Genomic DNA, 22116 nt, shown 5'->3' with positions numbered 1-22116 from the left:
GAAAAGTCTGCACTGGATATTGGCCCTTTTGTTGTTGACAGATGAGAGCCAGTTTAGAATTTTACACTACTTATTGTCTATGGTCCCTTTTTCTGAGCCATTCTAATAATACAAGTTTGAAGGGAAACTGACATGTCTAGGATAAATGAGCATATTCTCCCCACATTCACCATCCTGCTTGTCAGACTGATGTTTTACAAGAGTAAACAAAGTCACCATTTCCTTTGTTTCTTTTGTAGAAAGCCATCCAGATGTGAGTAAGCCATCTCTGAAGTTTGTGCTGCTGAGAGGAATTCAAAGCATTTCTTTGATAGAGTCATAAAAAAGAACCCATAGTTAGTGGTGCTGCGTGGGGACAGCTATTTAGGTAAGTGATATTGCAACGGTAAAAAAAATTTTTCATTACAGTTTTGTTTCAATAATGAACATTTGAAGTGAAATAAATGGGAACAGAACATTAATTAGTTTATGAAGCTCACTATATTGTTTTGGAGTTGGCCTGTCACTGTCAACTCAATGACCTGTCACAGAAAGGAGAGATTAGACCTCAGACAATAATCATGGAGGAGATTTGTACCAGGGATGGTTTCTTGAGCAAGAACCACTGGCCAGAATTGGGCTTATAGTTTGTGTACTGACCAGTCAAGATTATCAACAACATTGAGATCCACATAGATAAAAGGCACTATATAAATAATGAAAGATAGTTTACTAGAAGGTATTCCAAAGAGTCATAGATGCCATTATGGTGCTTGGTATGTGAGTATGAGTTCATTTTGGACTCTTCTCCCATTGGACTTCTATCCAGACATGGAAAACAACTGTGTTGTTTGAACAAAGATAATGCTTAAAATATTTACAGTACTGAGTGTACTCACAGGTTGTAGAATATAATGTAATTACTGGAGCATTAGCAGTAAAAGTGATTGTCAAGTTCTGTGTAATGGAAACAACAATGTGTATGTCATTTGTCTTGATGTTGAAGACCATATTAATACTTTCATAAGTTTGACTGGAAAAGAGACAGCACATGAAGAATGTAAGAAATCATTTTCTTTCTCTGCATTATAAAACACTATAAAGAGAGAAAAGGAGCTGAATTGCCGCAACAACTAAGAGTATCTAAATATGGACAAAATCCATCTATATTTTAAGTGCACATAGAGTGTACTTCTATAATCTTCTGCAAACTTTTTATAAAGGAAAACAGTTTTTACAATGGATGCCAGACTATCATTTTAAAGTAATTTAATATAGTGCATCATGAAAGTTTATTAGAAAAAATCAAATTGGTTTAGGCAAGCATATTGTGAAATGGATCAAAAACTACCTTATGGACCAAAAGAAAAGAGTACTTATATAGGGGACTGCTTTTGGATTAGATGATGTTTTTTGTACACGCAGGTCAATGTCACGTCCTGCTCCATTAATATTTTCATCTGTGATTTACAGGAGAAAGTAAAGAAGCTCGTTAATTGAATTGATAGAAGATAATATGTTAGGAGGCATCACTAACACATGAGAAGACTAACAGGAAACTGAAATGAATCTAGAAAGATCAGAGAAAAGGCCAGGAACGCTTGTCATGTAAAAATTTTAGCTGGTACATTTAGAGGAAGACAGCATGAATCAGTGATACATAATGGGTCCCAGAAGCTTGCAAACAGTAATGATAGAAAGATAGATTGTCAGTGATTGCAAGCCAGATTTAAGTGATTACTATATAATGTGTTGACATAAAGTAGGGCCACACTAGGCTGCACCACAAATAGAAATAAAACCACTCAGAAAAGTAACAGAGCCTCTTTAGGAAAGCATTGATTGGTTCACATTTGGAACAAAAGTGTCTTTTTTTAGTGCCTTGGTTCAAGAAAAAAACATCATATTGGAAAGGATCCAGAAAAAAAAGTCAAAGGTCATTGAGGGTTTGACAGACTTACTTCAGAGGAAAAACTAAATAAGAAAACAAAAGCAAAATACTTAAATATTCCCAATGATACTAAAAAGAAATGACAGAATACTCTCCGCAAGTATCTGAAGCTACCAAAACTAAGGAAAAGGAAGAATTAGTTAGGGTATTCTGTGAGGTGAGGGGGGGAATTAGAAATGGTACTGGAGATAAACCAAGAAAGGAAAATTTTAGGCTAAAAATCACAATTAAGGTAAAAAAAATTGACAATATATGAAGTATTTGGTTTTTAAAAGTGCATGTGCCTATATCCCAATTCACACCTGCTAGGTGGGATCTCCTCATTCATGTATTTAGGTAAGAACACTCCCATAACTTGACTGAAATAGGCAAAAGGTTTGTGTATACATATGGCAGCAATTTTGTAAAAACACATACATGCTTTTAAAAGTTTAGCTATAACTTACCAGTAGGACATGCCTAACAGATTAGTGGAGTTTCTGGCAGGTGGGAGGCAGGGACTGGCATGGCTGGACAGGCTCAAGGATCCCATTCCAACTGTCTCTTCCTCTTTCCAGCCAAGAGAGTTCCTCATGCCTAGCAAATTGCCACCTGGCAGCAACTGTTAGCCCAAAAAATGGGATTTCAGGATGGGTTAAATTACCTCAAGTTGGCAAATGTCCTAATGGTTTAAATGTATCTTACCAAGACAAATGTTACCTAGCAGATATGAAAGCAGCCATTTCAGTCTTTAAAAGTAGAATATAGATGTATCAACATCCCAAACCAGTTTCCAGGAAGCCCTGTCACTACAGAAAAAAAAATATCTAACGACAGAACAAAAACCAAGAAGAGTGCTCAGGGAGGTCAGACTGCACCACCAGGGCCAGTAGTGATCAGGGTTGGCAAACAGAAAGACTGTCATAGCCTATTTGTGACAAACATTCATTGTTATTGAAGCACTGTACCACTTATGATCAAAAAAATCCAAATAGTGTTAATGACTTTGATGTATGTCTCAACCACCACCAATAAAAAGTAGAAAAAAGTACAGAGCATGATTGAATTTTAAAGTTATTTTTTGCATGCATTTGCAGTGAGGGTTTACAAAGATCACAGATGAAAGATTTTAAGGGGAAGAATCTCTTTAGTTTAAAGAGATATGATAGATGTTCTTTTTAAACAAAGAGATATATGGGGAAATGATGCTTTGATTTTAAAATACATAATTTATATGAAATGTGTCTTTTATTAAGTTATTTTAATGGTTCTAACTTTTGTTATCTTTGTTATAATAGCTGTATTGTATCAGCAACGTACAGTGCTCTGGTAAATTTCAAAATGTATTTTACCTCTTCTAAAATAAGTGTTAGAAGTTTAGATTTCACTGTTAGAGGGGACTGATTGCAGTGAATTCACTTTTTTTATTGTGAGCTTGTTCTAATGAGAAAAAGAAATGTCTAAATACTAAGCTGAGGCAAGATGGGTGAGGTAACACCTTTTATTGGGCCCAGCCCTGAAGGAGAGCTTTGTGTAAGCTTGAAAGTTTATATCTGACCTGCAGAAGTTGGTCCAATAGAAGATATTACCTCACTCACCATGTCTCTTTATAACTGAAGGGACAGATTTAGCTGAACACTGTGTACATTACAGAAAATTTCATAGATATTTGATATTACATGTGCTGCTTATCTGGCAGTAGAATCTGGCCGTAAATGATTGGACAGGATAGATAGCCAAAGCAAAATAGTGTAATGAGAGCAAATATTTTTCTGAGTGATATCTTTAGAAGTGGGAAGATTTAAAAAAAAAATTTAAAATGATGTTAGGCGACGGCTTACAGTGGGGTGAATTTTCCCACTTTTTTTTCAGACAACATGCTAAATGTTAATAAAGAACAGCTGATGACTCATCACAGGAAAAGTTTGAAGTAAAGCCGTAAGATTAGGCCAAAGCAGCAAAGCATGTCATCCGACGAAGTGGGTATTCACCCATGAAAGCTCATGCTCCAAAATGTCTGTTAGTCTATAAGGTGCCACAGGACCCTTTGCTGCTTTTACAGATCCAGACTAACACGGCTACCCCTCTGATACTGGAAGATTAGGCCAGTCCTTCTCACAAAACAAGTTGATGGCTGATGTGACAATTTAACTAATGAGGAAGGAAAGACAAGAGAGTAAAATTAAAGATAATGAAAGTGTAATTATGGGAGGAGGTTGTGCACCACTGTTAAGCTGTCTGTGTGCAAGAATGTTGACTTTATGGATGACACAGACAATGAATGTACAACTATTGGCAGCTCATTGGATATTTAGTCAAAAATTATGCCAGTACAAAGCCTGATTCTGCTCTAATTTGCACTGTTGGTTTGACATGATTTGTTCTTTACAAATCCATGCTGGCTATTTGCTATCACCTTACCACCTTCCAAGAGTTTGCAGATGATTTCCTTAATTATTTGCTCCATTATCTTCCCTGCCACAGAAGTTAAACTAACTGGTCTATAGTTTTCTGGGTGATTTTTATTTCCCTTTTTATAGATGGGCACTATATTTGCCCTTTTTCAGTCTTCTGGAATCTCTCTTGTCTCCCGTGATTTTCAAAAGATAATAGCCAGAGGCCCCGGTACCGCCTCTGTTAGCTCCTTGAGTATTCTAGGATGCATTTCATCAGGCCCTGGTGACTTGCAGACATCTAACTTTTCTAAGTGATTTTTAACTTATTCTTTTTTTTAATTTTATCTTCTAAACCTACCCCCCTTCCCATTAGCATTCATTATGTTAGACATTCCTTCAGACTTCTCGTTGAAGACCGAAACAAAGAAGTCATTAAGCATCTCTGCCATTTCCAAGTTTCCTGTTACTGTTTCTCCCTCCTCACTGAGCAATGGGCCTACCCTGTCCTTGGTCTTCCTCTTGCTTCTAATGTATTGATAAAAAGTCTTCTTGTTTCCCTTTATTCCCGTAGCTTGTTTGAGCTCATTTTGTGCCTTTGCACAAAATGGATTTATACTGCCTAGTTTCTCCAGCAGCGCAACTTCCTCCTATAGCTCCTGACACACACACCTTACTGACTAAGTGGGAGGATTTTAACTAGTTCCCGACTGCCTTTGATTGGCTTCAGGTGTCCCAATCAACATAGCTATCTCCACTGCTTTCTAGAAGGATCTTAATTGGCCCCAGGTGTCTTGATTAACCTGGAGCAACTGCCATTTGGTTACAGGGATTTGTTTAGCCTGGGGCTAACATACCTGTTCCTCATTACTTTTCCTATAGCCATCTGGCCTTGTCCCGTCACACTATATAACCTGGGACTCTTTAGAGATTGATATGTGGATTGGATGGGTTCTAATAAAAACACTTTGCACAACTATGGCATCTTTGCTTCAAGCATCCCACCACATTGGGCAAACGTTAATCAAACTAACCCCTGAAACAGTCCCTGAGAGGTGGGCAAATATTTTAAGATGAAAGTGAAGCACAAAGAGGTGAAATAATCTTCCCAATGTTACAAAGGAAGTCTATGGAAGTGAAATGAACAAGCAAAACTACATCTCACAATTCCTGATGCTGTGCAATATTTTAACCATATATCCTCCATTTTATTTGTAACAATATTTGGTACAACATTATTCTGAAAATGACAGTATTAAAAGCATGACATTTACTATGCAAGAAATATGAAAACAGGACTGTATCAGGATTCAGTTAATCTCTTACTCTCTTGAGGCAATCACTGATACCAATTCATCTCCTAATTTACTTTAAATCTTCCTCTCATAGTGACATATTTAACTGCTGTCCTTATTTGAATATGATATGTCCCATGAAACTTCTTTTGACAAGCTCATGCTTTGAGCGCTGTACGTTAGTCTTGTCTGTGTCTCATTTCTTGAATGCTATTTTGTTTTGTCTGTTGGCTGTGTTGTAGACTTGTTTGTCAGGTTATGTCCATTCTTACATAATTCAGACCCATCTGTAGGTGTATAATTAATAAAAAGATACATATTGTATGACTTGTGGGAAATAATATACCCTCTAAAAGAGAGATATTATGGTGGTGCTTGTGGTAGCTAAATATAATCTGACTTGTGTGTCTTCTGTAATACATACAACATTTAAATAAATTATAATAGATTAGTTTGAGATTTTTCAGTGAAGCATGATTGTTTCTTTAGTTTATTTAGGGTCAAATTCTACCAAGTTTACTTACATTGGTTGACTCTCTAGGCTTTTGTTTCCAAAAGCCCCTAAGGAAATTAGGCACCAAATCATATTTAAAATCAATGGGAGTTAGGTATGCGTAGTGAGGCGGTGTGGTTCCCCACTGCCCTGGAGAAGGACAAGCCTCTCCGGACATCAAAGTGGGCAGACCCAGTGAATCCTGCACCCGTGCCCCAGAGGTCAATGCACAGGACAGGAAGTATAAAAGCCCAACCCCAGAGCTCACTAGAAGAACAGCCGCCAGAAAAGCCAGATGCCTGTGTCCTAACTCCTAGTTGGGAGACCCCGGCAAGAGGAGCTGTCAAGCATGCCCCTCACAAGTTACTGGAAGTTAGCTAATGTAACGCCAATATTTAAAAAGGGCTCTAGAGGTGATCCCGGCAATTACAGACCGGTAAGTCTAATGTCGGTACCAGGCAAATTAGTTGAAACAATTGTTAAGAATAAAATTGTCAGACACATAGAAAAATATAAACTATTGAGCAATAGTCAACATGGTTTCTGTAAAGGGAAATCATGTCTTACTAATCTATTAGAGTTCTTTGAAGGGGTCAACAAACATGTGGACAAGGGGATCCAGTGGACATAGTGTACTTAGATTTCCAGAAAGCCTTTGACAAAGTCCCTCACCAAAGGCTCTTATGTAAATCAAGCTGTCATGGGATAAAAGGGAAGGTCCTTTCATGGATTGAGAACTGGTTAAAAGACAAGGAACAAAGGGTAGGAATTAAAGGTAAATTCTCAGAATGGAAAGGGGTAACTAGAGGTGTTCCCCGGGGGTCAGTCCTAGGACCAATCCTATTCAATTTATTCATAAATGATCTGGAGAAAGGGGTAAACAGTGAGGTGGCAAAGTTTGCAGATGATACTAAACTACTCAAGATAGTTAAGACCAAAGCAGATTGTGATGAACTTCAAAAAGATCTCACAAAACTAAGTGATTGGGCAAGAAAATGGCAAATGAAATTTAATGTGGATAAATGTAAAGTAATGCACATTGGAAAAAATAACCCCAACTATACATACAATATGATGGTGGCTAATTTAGCTACAACAAGTCAGGAAAAAGATCTTGGAGTCATCATGGATAGTTCTCTGAAGATGTCCACGCAGTGTGCAGAGGCAGTCAAAAAAGCAAACAGGATGTTAGGAATCATTGAAAAGGGGATAGAGAATAAGACAGAGGATATCTTATTGCCCTTATATAAATCCATGGTACGCCCTCATCTCAAATACTGTGTACAGATGTGGTCTCCTCACCTCAAAAAAGATATTCTAGCATTAGAAAAGGTTCAGAAAAGGGCAACTAAAATGATTAGGGGTTTGGAGAAGGTCCAATATGAGGAAAGGTTTAAAGAGGCTAGGCCTCTTCAGCTTGGAAAAGAGGAGATTAAGGGGGGATATGATAGAGGTATATAAAATCATGAGTGATGTAGAGAAAGTGGATAAGGAGAAGTTATTTACTTATTCCCATAATGTAAGAACTAGGAGTCACCAAATGAAATTAATAGGTAGCAGGTTTAAAACAAATAAAAGGAAGTTCTTCTTCACACAGCTCACAGTCAACTTGTGGAACTCCTTACCTGAGGAGGTTGTGAAGGCTGGGACTATACCAATGTTTAAAAGGGAACTGGATAAATTCATGGTGGCTAAGTCCATAAATGGCTATTAGCCAGGAAGGGTAAAGAATGGTGTCCCTAGCCTCTGTTAATCAGAGGATGGAGATGGACAGCAGGAGAGAGATAACTTGATCATTGCCTGTTAGCTTCACTCCCTCTGGGGCACCTGGCATTGGCCACTGTCGGTAGATAGACACTGGGCTAGATGGACCTTTGGTCTTACCCAGTATGGCCGTTCTTATGTTCTTATGTTACCCAGAGGAGTTGCCAAGCCTACCCCTCATCAGTTATCCTGAGGAGTCATGATGCTTGACCCTTGGAGGATACCATCCAGACCCAGGTACCTCTAGAGGGGGAGGCAGGAAGTAGTCCAGCGGCAGTCAACCCTAGTCTGGCTGCAGCACTGCCACAGCCTGTGTAACTGTGTTGCAGCCAGGATTTCCACTGACTCAGCAGCAGGCCTTCAGCTGCTGCTGGGGACCCGAGCTGTGACACAGTGGAGTGGGTGGCCCTTTGGAGCCAAGATCCTGGACTTGCTGTTTACCTCCCTTTGCTCAGCCCCTGCCTGAGGACTTGACCACTGACTCTCTGTTGCCCTGCCCTGTCCCAGGGCCAGGATCTGCTCATTATATAACAGTTTCTCAGCTCGTGTCTGAGTGACTTACTACTGCCTGCTGACCGGGCATGAATAACTGGTGTATTTTGCCTCTAGTGCTGCCGTGGCGAGAGACTCCCATGGCCAGACAAATTCCCCATCACAACTGAAAGGAAGTAGCGAGGTGGTGTGCTTCCCTGCCTCCCCAGAGAGGACCAAACCCCTCTACAGTCTAATACATTTTTTAGGCTCCTTGGAAAATCCTAGCCTTACCCTTTAAGTAGACTTATTAATTTCAATAAAAATTATTTGTGGAGTAAGATGTTATTCCACATGAGTAAAGGCTGCAGAATGTAACCTTTGCTGAGGGCCAGTTTGTATTAAGAAGATACTGACTCAAACAGGGGGCACTGTAGTGCCACACCTCTTTATAGTGTCCTTGGGGAAGGATAGTGTGACAATAGAAGTCTAAGAGGATAATGAGAAAGGCTGGCATTTACAAAGTAGCCTGAAAGAGTTAGAACCTTATATCCCTTTGAAAATACCAGCCAATGGTGCAGAGTTCACTAAAAATGGCTCACAAGACTACAATTGTAGAAGCCTAGAAAATCAAGGGTGTGTTTTTACAACAGTTTATTCCAAAAGGCTGATAGATCTATCAGAGAAAGAATAATGGCAAGACTGTGCTTGACCATGAAAGGATGCTGAAGGTGGGAAAACTTTATTTTTGCTTCCTTGATTATGAGCATTTAAGTTTGAACTGGTCTAGAAAAAACTTTTACTGAGTTAAGAGTAGGTCTGCATTCGTACCAGTTAATTGGCTTGATTCTTCCCACAGGGACCTAGTGCACAGGAGGACCATGCAGAGGACACTATCTTTTTGGGTGGGGGAACCTCTCCAATAAAATAATAGCACCTGAACCAAGAAGTGAGGGAGAGTAAAGTTCTCTGTAAACAAAACAAGTAGAATTCTTTTTTTTTTGTCTAGAATTTAGAAACTATGTTGATGAGTGCAATTGCAATACATATATATATATGCAATGTAGTTGTTGCCTTATATTGTTCAGTTGTCTTTGTAAGTAAAGAACATCACGGCGATACCCTGAGTATTGCATTAATTAATAGATTAATAATATTTTAGGCCAGAAGGGACCACTAGATCATCTATTCTGACTTCCTCTATAACACAGGCCATTTCACCGATTTACAACTGTATTAAGCTCAATATCTTCTTGTGTTTGTCTAAAGCATATCATGAAGAAAATCATGCAGGTGTAATCTGAAGACATCAAGTGACAGAGAATCCACCACATTCCTTGGCACCTTGCTGCAGTGGTTAATCACCCTTGCTGTTTAAAAAATTGTGCCTAGTTTCTAATTTGAACTGTCTGGCTTCAAATTCAAGCTACTGGTTCTAATTACGCTTTTCTCTGCTATATTAAAGAGTCCTTTAGTACCTAATATTTTCTTCCCATGGAGGTTCTTGTATTCTGTTTATAAAGAAAAAGCTCTTGACCCCGGTCAACTTAGTCCAAGAGGACAAAAATCCTTTCTGATCCCCAGAACAGGTGATTGGTCAGACATAGCATCCTGGAAAAACAACTCAATATAGAACAATTACAGGGAAGGAGGGCAAGACAAGAATCATGGCGAAATAACTCTGGTCACCTGGGAAAGCTTTACACTGACAAGAGAGCCAATCTGCATGAACACACAACTGGCTTGCCAATGGGAAGCAGAGATACCCCCTCTCCAGGCACACTTCCAGGTGTTCTTTGAGGCACAAGGAGGGGGTAGGCTCCCACATGTCTGGTAATGAGCTCTCCTCTCCCCCTACCTAGAACTGCCCCTCACCCCTGACTCAACTGGGCCAAATTCCACAGCACTGAAGTGGGGAGGGACACTGTAGCCAAGCACTGCTTCTAGCAGTATTCAGAAATTATCATAGAGTCATCTATTTATGTATTTAGGCTTTGAAATCCTGAACTTTTGTTTCTTTATATTATCTTTCATCCTGTCAGCACATCTTGACACTCAGTCTGAAAGCCTTTCTTCTCCTTACAAAAATCTACGATATCCAGGCTCAAGAACCCAACATTTACATTCTGTACACTCCTACAGCCTAACTCCAGTTTCCTTGTACCATTGGTTATCTATCTATTTTAGGAGCTTAGATGGCCCCTATCACTGCAATATCCAAGTACCTTACAATCTTTATCCTTTAAAGCATTTATCCTCCTTAGATACCTATGAAGTAGAGAAGAACCACTGCCTCCCTTTGACAGATGGGGAACTGAGTATAGAAAGAATGAGTGCCCTGCACATGATCACACAGTAAGTATGTAGCTGAACAGGAAATTGAATCCAAGGTAACCAAAGTTCCAAAGAGTGCCTTAAAAACTGGACCACCCTTCCTCTCTACACTGAGTAATGGAGGGGTGTTATGATTAACCATAGGAGAAGGTTGGGTGGGTTTAATTTGGATAAATTGCTCTAGTATAAGTGTTTATCTAAATCTATCTGAACTTTTGGGGATTGTTTTCCTCCCTGAATATCTCCCTTTTTATGATTCTCCTTCTCCTAATTCAACCAGATGTTTTTTACTTTCCTTTTCCCCAATCTCTTCCATCAGTTTCTATTATTCATTATAATAATGTATACAGCTTCCAAAAGTGTGCAAGGCACTAAAACCCAACCATGTGCCTCACCCATCCTGGCTGATTGTCCTCCTATACCAGGGTATGTTTACACTACAGGATTATTCTGATTTTACATAAACCAGTTTTGTAAAACAGATTGTATAAAGTTGAGAGAATGCGGCCACACAAAGCACGATAATTCAGCTGTGTGCGTCCATGTACTGAGGCTAGCGTCGATTTCTGGAGCGTTGCACTGTGGGTAGCTATAACATAGCGATCCCCTAGTTCCCGCACTCTCCCCACCCATTGGAATTCTGGGTTAAGATCCCAAAGCATGATGGTGCAAAAACAGTATCGCGGGTGATTCTGGGTAAATGTCGTCACTCAATCCTTCCTCCATGAAAGCAACGGCAGACAATCATTTTGTGCCCTTTTTCCCTGGATTGCCCTGGCAGACGCCAGAGCATGGCAACCATGGAGCCTGTTGTGCCTTTTGTCATTGTCACCGTATGTGTACTGGATGCTGCTGACAGAGGCGGTACTGCAGTGCTACACAGCAGCATTCATTTGCCTTTGCAAGGTAGCAGAGATGGTTACCATTCCTATTGCACTGTCTGCCATTGTAAATTGGCAATGAGATGATGGTTATCAATCATTTTGTACCATTTGCAATTGGGAATTGGTTATGACTGTTATCAAGCATTTTGTACCATCTGCTGCTGTCATGGGTGCTCCTGGCTGGCCTCGCTGAGGTCGGCCAGGGGCACATGGACAAAAATGGGAATGAATCTCCGGGTCATTCCCTTCTTTATGTTTTGTCTAAAAATAGAGTCAGTCCTGCCTAGAATATGGGGCAAGTGTACTAGAGAGCCAGAGAGCACAGCCGCTTCAGATCAGAGCCCCAGAGATTCCGCAGAAATGATGAGCTGCATGCCATTCTAGAGGGTGCCCCTGCAACAACCCCACCCGTTGCTTCCCTCCTCCCCCAACCCTCCTGGGCTACCATTGCAATGTCCCCCCATTAGTGTGATGATGTAATAAAGAATGCAGGAATAAGAAACACTGACTTTTTAGCGAGATAAAATGAGAGAGAGGCAGCCTCCAGCTGCTATGATAGTCCAGGGAGTACAGAATCTTTTCTTTAGACACGAAAGGGGGGGGGCTGATGGAGCTCAGGCTCCAGCTGCTATGATGAGGACAGTTACCCAGCATTTTGTACCATCTGCCAGGAATGACAGGGAGTCATTCCCATTTTTACCCAGATGCCCCCAGCCGACCTCACCGAGACCAGCCAGGAGCACTCACGGGATGATGATGGTTTTCCATGATTTTGTACTGTCTGCCATCAAGAAAAGAAGGGGAGGGGATGCTGCTGTTCAGCGCCGCAGGGCCACGTCTACCAGCAGCATGCAGTAGACATACGGTGACATTGAAAAATGGCAAAAAACAATTTTTTCCCCTTTTCTTTGGGGGGTGGTGGTAAATTGACGACATATTCCTTGAACTACTGGGGACAATGTTTTTGACCCTTCAGCCATTGGGAGCTCAGCCAAGAATGCAAATACTTTTTGGAGACTGCAGGAACTGTGGGATAGCTTGAGTCCTCAGTATTGCCTCCCTCCCTCCATGATCGTCCATTTGATTCTTTGGCTTTCCGTTACGCTTGTCACACAGCACTGTGCTGTGGACTCTGTATCATAGCCTAAAGATTTTTTCAAATGCTTTCTCATTTCGTCTTCTGTAACAGAGCTGTGATAGAACAGATTTGTCTCCCCATACAGCGATCAGATCCAGTATCTCCCATACGGTCCATGCTGGAGCTCTTTTTGGATTTGGGACTGCATGGCCACCCGTGCTGATCAGAGCACCACGCTGGGCAAACAGGAAATGAAATTCAAAAGTTTGCGAGACTTTTCCTGTCTACCTGGCCAGTGCCTCCGAGTTCAAATTGCTTTCCAGAGCGGTCACAATGGTGCACTGTGGGATACAGCCCGGAGGCCAATACCGTTGATTTGCAGCCACACTAACCCTAATCCAACATGATAATACCGATTTCAGCGCTACTCTTCTCGTTGGGGAGGAGTACAGAAACTGATTTAAAGAGCCCTTTATATTGATATAAAGGGCCTCATTGTGTGGATGGGTGCAGGGTTAAATTGGTTTAACGCTGCTAAATTCGGTTTAATGCGTAGTGTAGACCAGGCCGCAGTGAAAGACACTTTTTGCCGCTGATGTATCTCAGACTGTGATCACACTCCTTTCCATGACCTCCAACAGATAACTGTCTTTAATAGCAAAACCCTAAGTCTACTGCAAGTTCTTAACAAGTCTGGCAGACACTGTCAACTCTACTATAATTCTTAAATCACAGGTACTATATGGGATATTTTAGTCAGAGGTGTCCTAATCTAAACTGAGCATCTCTATCCCCCCAAAAAGAGGGAAGAAGATTTATAGACAGAAGCACAGCACAATACTGGGTAGTTCCAAATATGAATCTTGACTGAACTTTGCTTCAATGGCCCATTTATTATAATTTTTGCATAATTTACATAAAACTCTGGAAATCCAGGTAATAGATTTGTTGGTTTCATTAGGTCTTGGACTAAAATTGGATGGAAACTGAAAAAATAAAAAATAAATTAAAATAAGTCCATGAATAATTACCAGAATAAGAAACTTCATTATTTTTGACTGTGCTCGTTCCACTTGTATGTGTATGGTCTGTAAATATTCCAGTAAACAAGATCAATGACAGGAATGTTCATGGGAAAAATAGTTTTATCTTTGTGATGCTGACAGGCCAGGTGTCAGTGCATGCCAGATTCTCAGGACAATTCACTTGTATGTGAATATCAGAGGAGATGTTGATTATATTGTTTTTGTCTGTCCAAATCCTGTAGTTTGCTATTACGTTACTTATACATTATGTGTACCCTGTAATTAAATAACCCAAGATCAAAGGTGTGTTAATGAAGAGTTTATTCAGGTGTTAGAACTTCATGAAATCTAATAGAATGTAATGTGTATAGTTCTCACTTATCTATTCCTATATAATGACAGACATTTGCATTATGTATATCTCTGTATCTGAATTACTTACTCATCAAAGAAGAGTGCTAACTTCAAAGCAAGGGCCACTGAGTTCATAATGGGAATTCACAGACTTAGTCTGCATTCCTCACAGCCAACAAAGGAAGGCTCAGGTGGGTACAGAAGCTGTCTGCTAGTTTTCTGTGTGAAGAAGATATAAAAGGTAGATTCAAGGAAAGATCCTTCATCTTTGGACTGCTAGAATTCCAACAGGGTGGAAATACTAAGTCAGTGGACAGAGATCCCAGAGTTATCCTGGGTAACCCTTTTTGGAGACTGGCAGATTACTACATATCTGCTAACATTTGGATTTACTAATTTGGACTCACCTGTTAACACATTTTCCTGCTTTAACCTCTCAATAACTGTCATTTCTTTTTCTTGGCTAATAAATCTTTAGTTAATTTACTAGAGAATTGGCTACTAGTGTTGTTTTTGGTTAAGATCCAGAGTACCAACTGATTTGGGGTAAGTGGTTGATCCTTTGGGATTGGAAATAACCTAATCTGATGTGATTTTTGGTTTATTTCATGTTTTATCAGAAAATTCAGTTTGTCTGGGTGGCAAGGTAGGCTGGAGGGTTTAAGGAACTGTCTATGACTTCATGGTAAGACTGAGATGATGATCCAGGATTTGTTACTGGCTTTGTGAAATCTAATTATAGAATACACCACCAATTTCGGGTGTTTGCCCTATTTTCTGACAGTCTGACTTGACACTGGCACTCACAGTTGTGAGCCACTCCAGACAGCACGACAAAGTTAGAATTAAAGAAGAGTAGGAGAAAGGGAAAGAATTCCAACACAAGTATTCATATTATCTATCAGATTCTAAAAGTTGCACTTATCCATTCAAGGCAGGTTGGGGGAAATTACCAAGTGATTTTTCTGTCCAGGAAAAAATAACAACGTAACATCCCAAGTCTGTACAGGAAGCAGACTGAAGTGCCATATTACAGACAGAGATGAACCCCCTGCTGTACTTGTTCTGCTACTGCATAGAATTATTCTATCTAGACCTGGCTAAATAAAACAAATTCCATTTAAAATATTCAATCTGCCATGGGGGGTGGTTGAATAATGCAAAAATATTTCTTGACATAAGTTATTTGCCAAATAACAATAAAAATGGCAAAGATAGTATTTGCTAACTAACATCCAATCAGCTGTTCTCCCAGTCACTCTCCAAAGATGTAAATCTAGCAGCTTTTGCAAGATCTAAATACAGTTTAAATAAGGCATACCCCATAACTGCCTAAGCTATTTCCATATATTATCATAATTTTCAAGGGAACTAATTTTTCATTCTTTATATGTGTTAGCCAAATAGTTATTTGTTTAGAAAATACCAAGTCTGTTCAAATTTTCTAAACCTTTGGATTCCTTTAGAGTTTGCAGACTTTGAAGTAACATTTACAAACTCACTTTCTATATAGCTTTTAAGAAACAAATTATCAGACTGAATATTTAGTCACTTTTGTCTAGGCTCAATTTAAATTAGAGTTCCAGAAAGAAAAGGCCAATGAGTCATCCAATAAAATACACAAGAAAATCATTATAAAATTGCTTTGCAGAATGATTATCTCAGTTTTCACATTTTTTTAGAGGAAAAATGGATTGGATTCTGTTCAGTGGAGACATGCTGAGCTATTTGGCAGTGCTGAACATACTGTAATAGTTTTATATATTGTGTTTCATACACAACTTTTACAAACTGTGTCACAGGTAACAACAGTGTATATTTTTAAAAACCATTAGTAGAGTATATTGGTTATATTAAGGTAACACTAAGGGCTTGTCCACACTGGGGAGGGGAAATTGATCTTAGATACGCAACTTCAGCTACGTGAATAACGTAGCTGAAGTCGAATATCTAAGATCGGATTACTCACCCGTCCAGACGGCGCGGGATCGATGTCCGCGGCTCTCCGTGTTGATTCCGGAACTCCGTTGGGGTTGATGGAGTTCCGGAATCGATATAAGCGCGCTCGGGGATTGATATATCGCATCTAGATTAGACACGATATATCGATCCCCAAGCAATCGATTTTAGCCCGCTGATACGGCGGGTAGTCTGGACGTACCCTAAGACTGCCTAATTAGTTGATGAGCTACAGCAGAAGACTGAGGATCTCATTAAAATGCATTGGGCTAGATTCTGATCTCAGTTACATGGCCAGAAATTTGGAACAGTTCCCCCATTTTAACTGAGAACAGAATCTTTCTGGCTCATTAACTGAGCTACCTGTATCTCCCACCACAAACCCACACAGGTGCCATGGTGGATGCAGTTAAGCACTTTTGCATACTCCATACCTGAGAGGCTTGTAGAACATACCTGTACTTGTGTATGGTAATACAGGAAGGATTGAGGTGATAATATTCTAGAATCATGGAAGGCAGAAGTGGCCAACTCACCCTGCATTGACATTGCATCCCAATCTGATGGAACTCCTGGGGCAGGGGCAATAACCCAAGAAAATATTTGCATAAATGTGAACCTAGATGTATGTTTCTCTGCTTGTTTAAAGCAGCATCAGTAGTTGTTCTACTGCGTTGAAGACAGCACAGCCAGCCAGCATTGCCCGCCTCAAAGCAAATACTTTCAGCACCAGTCCTAACAAGACCCTCCTTCCCCCAGCAGGCTCCACAATAGTGTGGCACAAAGCTGACACTGGATCATAATGTGACAGGCCTCTTCTTCACTTATGATCTGTCTATACTGAAATCTGTACTGTGGAAATAGTCAATTATTTTTTTAAAGGTCCAAATTTCTTGGTCAAGGTATAGCCAAGGTCAAGACTCTAGAGAAAATAATAATAAAAAAACCCCTATAATGATAATAATACATAATAATATAGATGTTAGATAAATATGTAAGGGTCCACTCAAAAGCATCTGGTGGTCCAGATTTGGCCAGCAGTCCACTTATTGACCACCCCTGTTGTATAGCCTAGCACCTCTCCCTTCCATTCACAGATGACTCCAGAACTGGCTAGTGAAGATGAAGTTATTTTTATTCCATAAAGGCCATACTTGGCAAGCAGTGGTCCCTGGTTAAGTCACAGATAGATGTCATCTCTGTGTGTTGAGGTATTAGCATGGATTCACAGATTTAAGAACTGAATGCAGAGTAGCTTTCATATTTTCAACAGAGCTACTTGCTGATCCCAAGGCAGAATACATTTTGCACTGTGTCCATTTATTTTATGAAATGGAGAACTGTAAAAGGAAAAAATGTTTCAGTTGATATCGTTTAATGCACATGCACAGCAACAGTGGCAGGGTTGCCAGGCAACCAGTAAGCAGCATGATTTAGAGAGAAAGGGGTCTGGATAAATGGAAAGAAGAGTCAGACACACTTTCATATGAGTGAGAGAAGACTTCAATCTGGGCAGTCTATAATTAAAAGCTAAGTAGGGTGGTTTAAATGTCTGTCTCTTGCCCTTATTATTTCATTACAACATAATCAGATAGTTGCTTCTTCTGAAAAGATGGACTAAAGGCCAGTTACTCATTGGATAGAGGATACATGATCAGCCTGGGGATCATGTCTGCACACAATAGAGCTTTAATTTAATTTTAGTGCTCAAGAAAGGTGACAGATGGATAGACCTATAGAACGAAAGTCCTTTTGTTAGCAAAAGCACGTACAGTTCAAGCAATGACAATGCAAGCTTCTCCATACTGCTCCAACAATATGTCTCAACTTTGACCTATAGGAGTCACCCTGAAGCGATGAGAGAGTAATTCATTTTTCATATTCATTTAATCCTTCACTTCTGTGCCAAAAATGTCAAGCAAAAATGTCAAGTTCTGTTAGTAGTCCTGTGACACAAACACCTACTTATCAGGAATTGAATGACAATTTGCATTTCCTGAGTTTCATTTTGTTTTGGGTTGAAATGAATGCAAAAAAAAGTCAAAATAAGCATTACCATAGGGAGAATGTTTCCTGAGTCTCAGTAGAAACTGTGGCATTACACATGGTATATGCATAAAATGGAAAACCTTTCCCTTAACTGTTCCTGACTAAACGAGCTTATAGATAGCATGAACAGAAAAGACAAAGGATAAAAAAAGAAACAGCGGCACAGAGAAGATAAGTGAAGGCAAGTTCATAGCCAGGATGCAGAACTTCTGACTCTCAGAACAGGGACCTTACCACTTGATCACACAGCCTCTCTGCACATGAGTATATTAGAACAGAGTATTGGTGAGAGAGCACAATAGTTTTGGATCATCCAAAACTAAATGAGTACTTGGAAAAATACATGCTTGAGATGATGTGCCAGAATAGGGACCTATGTTGGGAATGCGCTAAAATAAAAGTGTTTTGGAAGAAAACAACAAATAGATTTTTCAAGATCACTAAAGTTAAACTACTCAAAGAATTGATAGTGATTTTGTTAGTTTAAAGTCAAAAGGAGCTTACTGACTCAGAGAAGGTCTCATCAATAACACAATTATTACTAGTAACCACATGTGGTATAACTTTTTGTTTTTATTATTATTATTATTATTTTATTTTTAGAAGAAGGACAGATGTCCCAACACTAGTGCCATGGAGAAATAAAGTATGGGAAATTCTTTCACTGGAAAAATCAGGATCAATGAGCTTTCAAATGCATGTTTAAATGTTTGCACTTTGAATAAAATGAATATATTAATAATGATATTCACCAAACACAAGTAAGTCGCTTTTAAAGGTAACAAATACAGGTTATGAATAAGATTTTTCAATCCTTTCATGGAAGGTTCATGTATGTTAATTATAACAAAATAAAAAAGTGTAAAAAGGCATCAAACCTGAACACTTTATTTTATTTTTTTAAATGAATAAATGAGAGGAGGGAGCAGAAGAAAGCAAATGACTAATTAATTAAAACTGACAAGTAGTGTACCATAGAGGATAATGTAGTTTGATGTCCTAATACACTGTCACCAATATGCTTAAAAAAATCTCTCTTCAAAGACAATAGCAATGCTCATTCAGGCCTGGTCTACACTACACGTTTAAACCGAATTTAGCAGTGTTAAACCAATTTAACCCTGCACTCGTCCACACAACGAGGCCCTTTATATCAATACAAAGGGCTCTTTAAATCGGTTTCTGTACTCCTCCCCGATGAGAGGAGTAGCGCTGAAATCGGTATTGCCATGTTGGATTAGGGTTAGTGTGGCTGCAAATCAACGGTATTGGCCTCCGGGCTGTATCCCACAGTACACCATTGCGACTGCTCTGGAAAGCAATCTGAACTCGGCCAGGTAGACAGGAAAAGTCCCGCAAACTTTTGAATTTCATTTCCTGTTTGCCCAGCTTGGAGCTCTGATCAGCACGGGTGGCCATGCAGTCCCAAATCCAAAAAGAGCTCCAGCTTGGACCGTATGGGAGATACTGGATCTGATCGCTGTATGGGGAGACAAATCTGTTCTATCAGAGCTCCATTACAGAAGACGAAATGCCAAAACATTTGAAAAAATCTCCAGGCTATGATAGACAGAGGCCACAGCAGGGATTCAGCACAGTGCTGTGTGACAACCGTAACGGAAAGCCAAAGAATCAAATGGACGCTCACGGAGGGAGGGAGGGAATACTGAGGACTCCAGCTATCCCACAGTTCCTGCAGTCTCCGAAAAGCATTTGCATTCTTGGCTGAGCTCCCAATGCCTGTAGGGTCAAAAACATTGTCCGGGGTAGTTCAGGGTATATCTCGTCAATTTACCTCCCTTTCCCCCCCCATGAAAGAAAAGGGAAAAAAATCTTTTCTTGCCATTTTTCAATGTCACCATATGTCTACTGCATGCTGCTGGTAGACATGGTGCTTCGGTGCTGAACAGCAGCATCCCCTCCCCTTCCTTTCTTGATGGCAGACGGTACAAAATCATGGAAAACCATCATCATCCCATGAGTGCTCCTGGCTGGTCTCGGTGAGGTCGGCTGGGGGCATCTGGGTAAAAATGGGAATGACTCCCTGTCATTCCTGGCAGATGGTACAACATGCTGGGTAACCGTCCTCATCATAGCAGCTGGAGCCTGAGCTCCATCAGCCCCCGCCCTTCTTTCATGTCTAAAGAAAAGATTCTGTACTCCCTGGACTATCATAGCAGCAGGAGGCTGCACTCGTCTCCCCACCACTCTTTAATGTCCTGCCTGGACTATCATAGCCGCTGGAGGCCGCCTCTCCCTCATTTTATCTCGCTAAAAAGTCAGTGTTTCTTATTCCTGCGTTCTTTATTACTTCATCACACAAATGAGGGGACATTGCAACGGGAGCCCAGGAGAGTTGGGGGAGGAGGGAAGCAACAGGTGGGGTTGTTGCAGGGGCACCCTCTAGAATGGAATGCAGCTCATCATTTCTGCGTGATCTCTGGGGCTCTGACCTGGAGTGGCTGTGCTCTCTGGCTCTCTAGTAGACTTGCCCCATGTTCTAGGCAAGACTGACTCTATTTTTAGACAAAACATAAAGAAAGGGATGACCCGGCAACCCATTCCCATTTTTGTCTATGCGCCCCCGGCCAACCTCAGCGAGGCCAGCCAGGAGCATCCATGACAGCAGCAGACGGTACAAAATGATTGATAACCCTCATCGCCAATTTCCAATTGCAAATGGTACAAAATGATTGATAACCATCATCTCATTGCCAATTTACAATGGCAGACGGTGCAATAGGAATGGTAACCATCTCTGCTACCTTGCAAAGGCAAATGAATGCTGCTGTGTAGCACTGGAGTACCGCCTCTGTCAGCAGCATCCAGTACACATACGGTGACAGTGACAAAAGGCAAAACAGGCTCCATGGTTGCCATGCTATGGCGTCTGCCAGGGCAATCCAGGGGAAAAGGGGGGCAAAATGATTGTCTGCCTTTGCTTTCACGGAGGAAGGATTGAGTGACGACATTTACCCAGAATCACCCGTGACACTGTTTTTGCACCATCATGCACTGGGATCTCAACCCAGAATTCCAATGGGTGGGGAGACTGCGGGAACTATGGGATAGCTATGTTATAGCTACCCACAGTGCAACGCTCCAGAAATCAACGCTAGCCTCAGTACATGGACGCACACCACTGAATTAATGTGCTTAGTGTGGCTGCGTGCACTCGACTTTATACAATCTGTTTTACAAAACCGGTTTATGTAAAATCGGAATAATCCCATAGTGTAGACATGCCCTCAGTGCACTATATACTTAAGCTTCCCAAAAATCTACTTCATAAAGGTCATGATCCAAAGCCCAATGAATTCGTTGGTAAGACAAATGAGCTATGGCTCAGGAAAACAAAAAACTCAACACAAATCTGGCTTTTTTTCAAAAATCTATTTTAACAATCTAAGCTAAACTATTTTTCAAAAAGAACAATAACTAATCTTAACAAATATATTTAAAGAAATATGTTTTTGTTTCACATTTAACATATAGCCTGGATTTAGGCTGCTAAAGAGCTTTCACACAGGATTCATTGGTAGATAAAAATAATAATAAAAATATCAGTTCCATTCTAGTGCTACTTGCAACATAAGGAGTTTGCTAGCCACATAAGAAAAGCACCGATATTCATGGAAGTCAAATACTACATTAATAGCATCCTGTAAATCCAAGGTGTCCAGAGACCTGCAAAGCTATAATTGAAGTGTTCTAAAAGCATGCGTCTATAAAAAGAAGATAATAGTCCCTAAAGTGGACTTTTCATTAGCATCTTCAGTTGTAAAATTGACATTAGCCAGTTCTACAAAGGTCACTGACAAAAAATAACATACCCCCATACATTTTGATTGGGTGAAACAACATTATGGATAAAACGTGTTAGTTTTTCAATTATTTACAAGACTAAAGATGTACTTAGCCTCCCATTTCTTTAAGGAAGTTCATACTCATCAAATGCAGTGCTCTTTAAGTTAAAAATAACATAAAGTAATTTGTTTCAGGAGAAATATCGTGGTTATATAGAAAAAATGACTTTAGAACTGGTAAAACAATTGCGGTTGTTTTGTGTGAAAATTTGAATAAATAAATTTTTTTGTCAACTTCAATT

The sequence above is a fragment of the Gopherus flavomarginatus genome, chromosome 7 (genome assembly GCF_025201925.1).
Source record: "Gopherus flavomarginatus isolate rGopFla2 chromosome 7, rGopFla2.mat.asm, whole genome shotgun sequence".
NCBI lineage: Eukaryota > Metazoa > Chordata > Testudines > Testudinidae > Gopherus > Gopherus flavomarginatus.
This window is presented reverse-complemented; position numbering follows the sequence as displayed.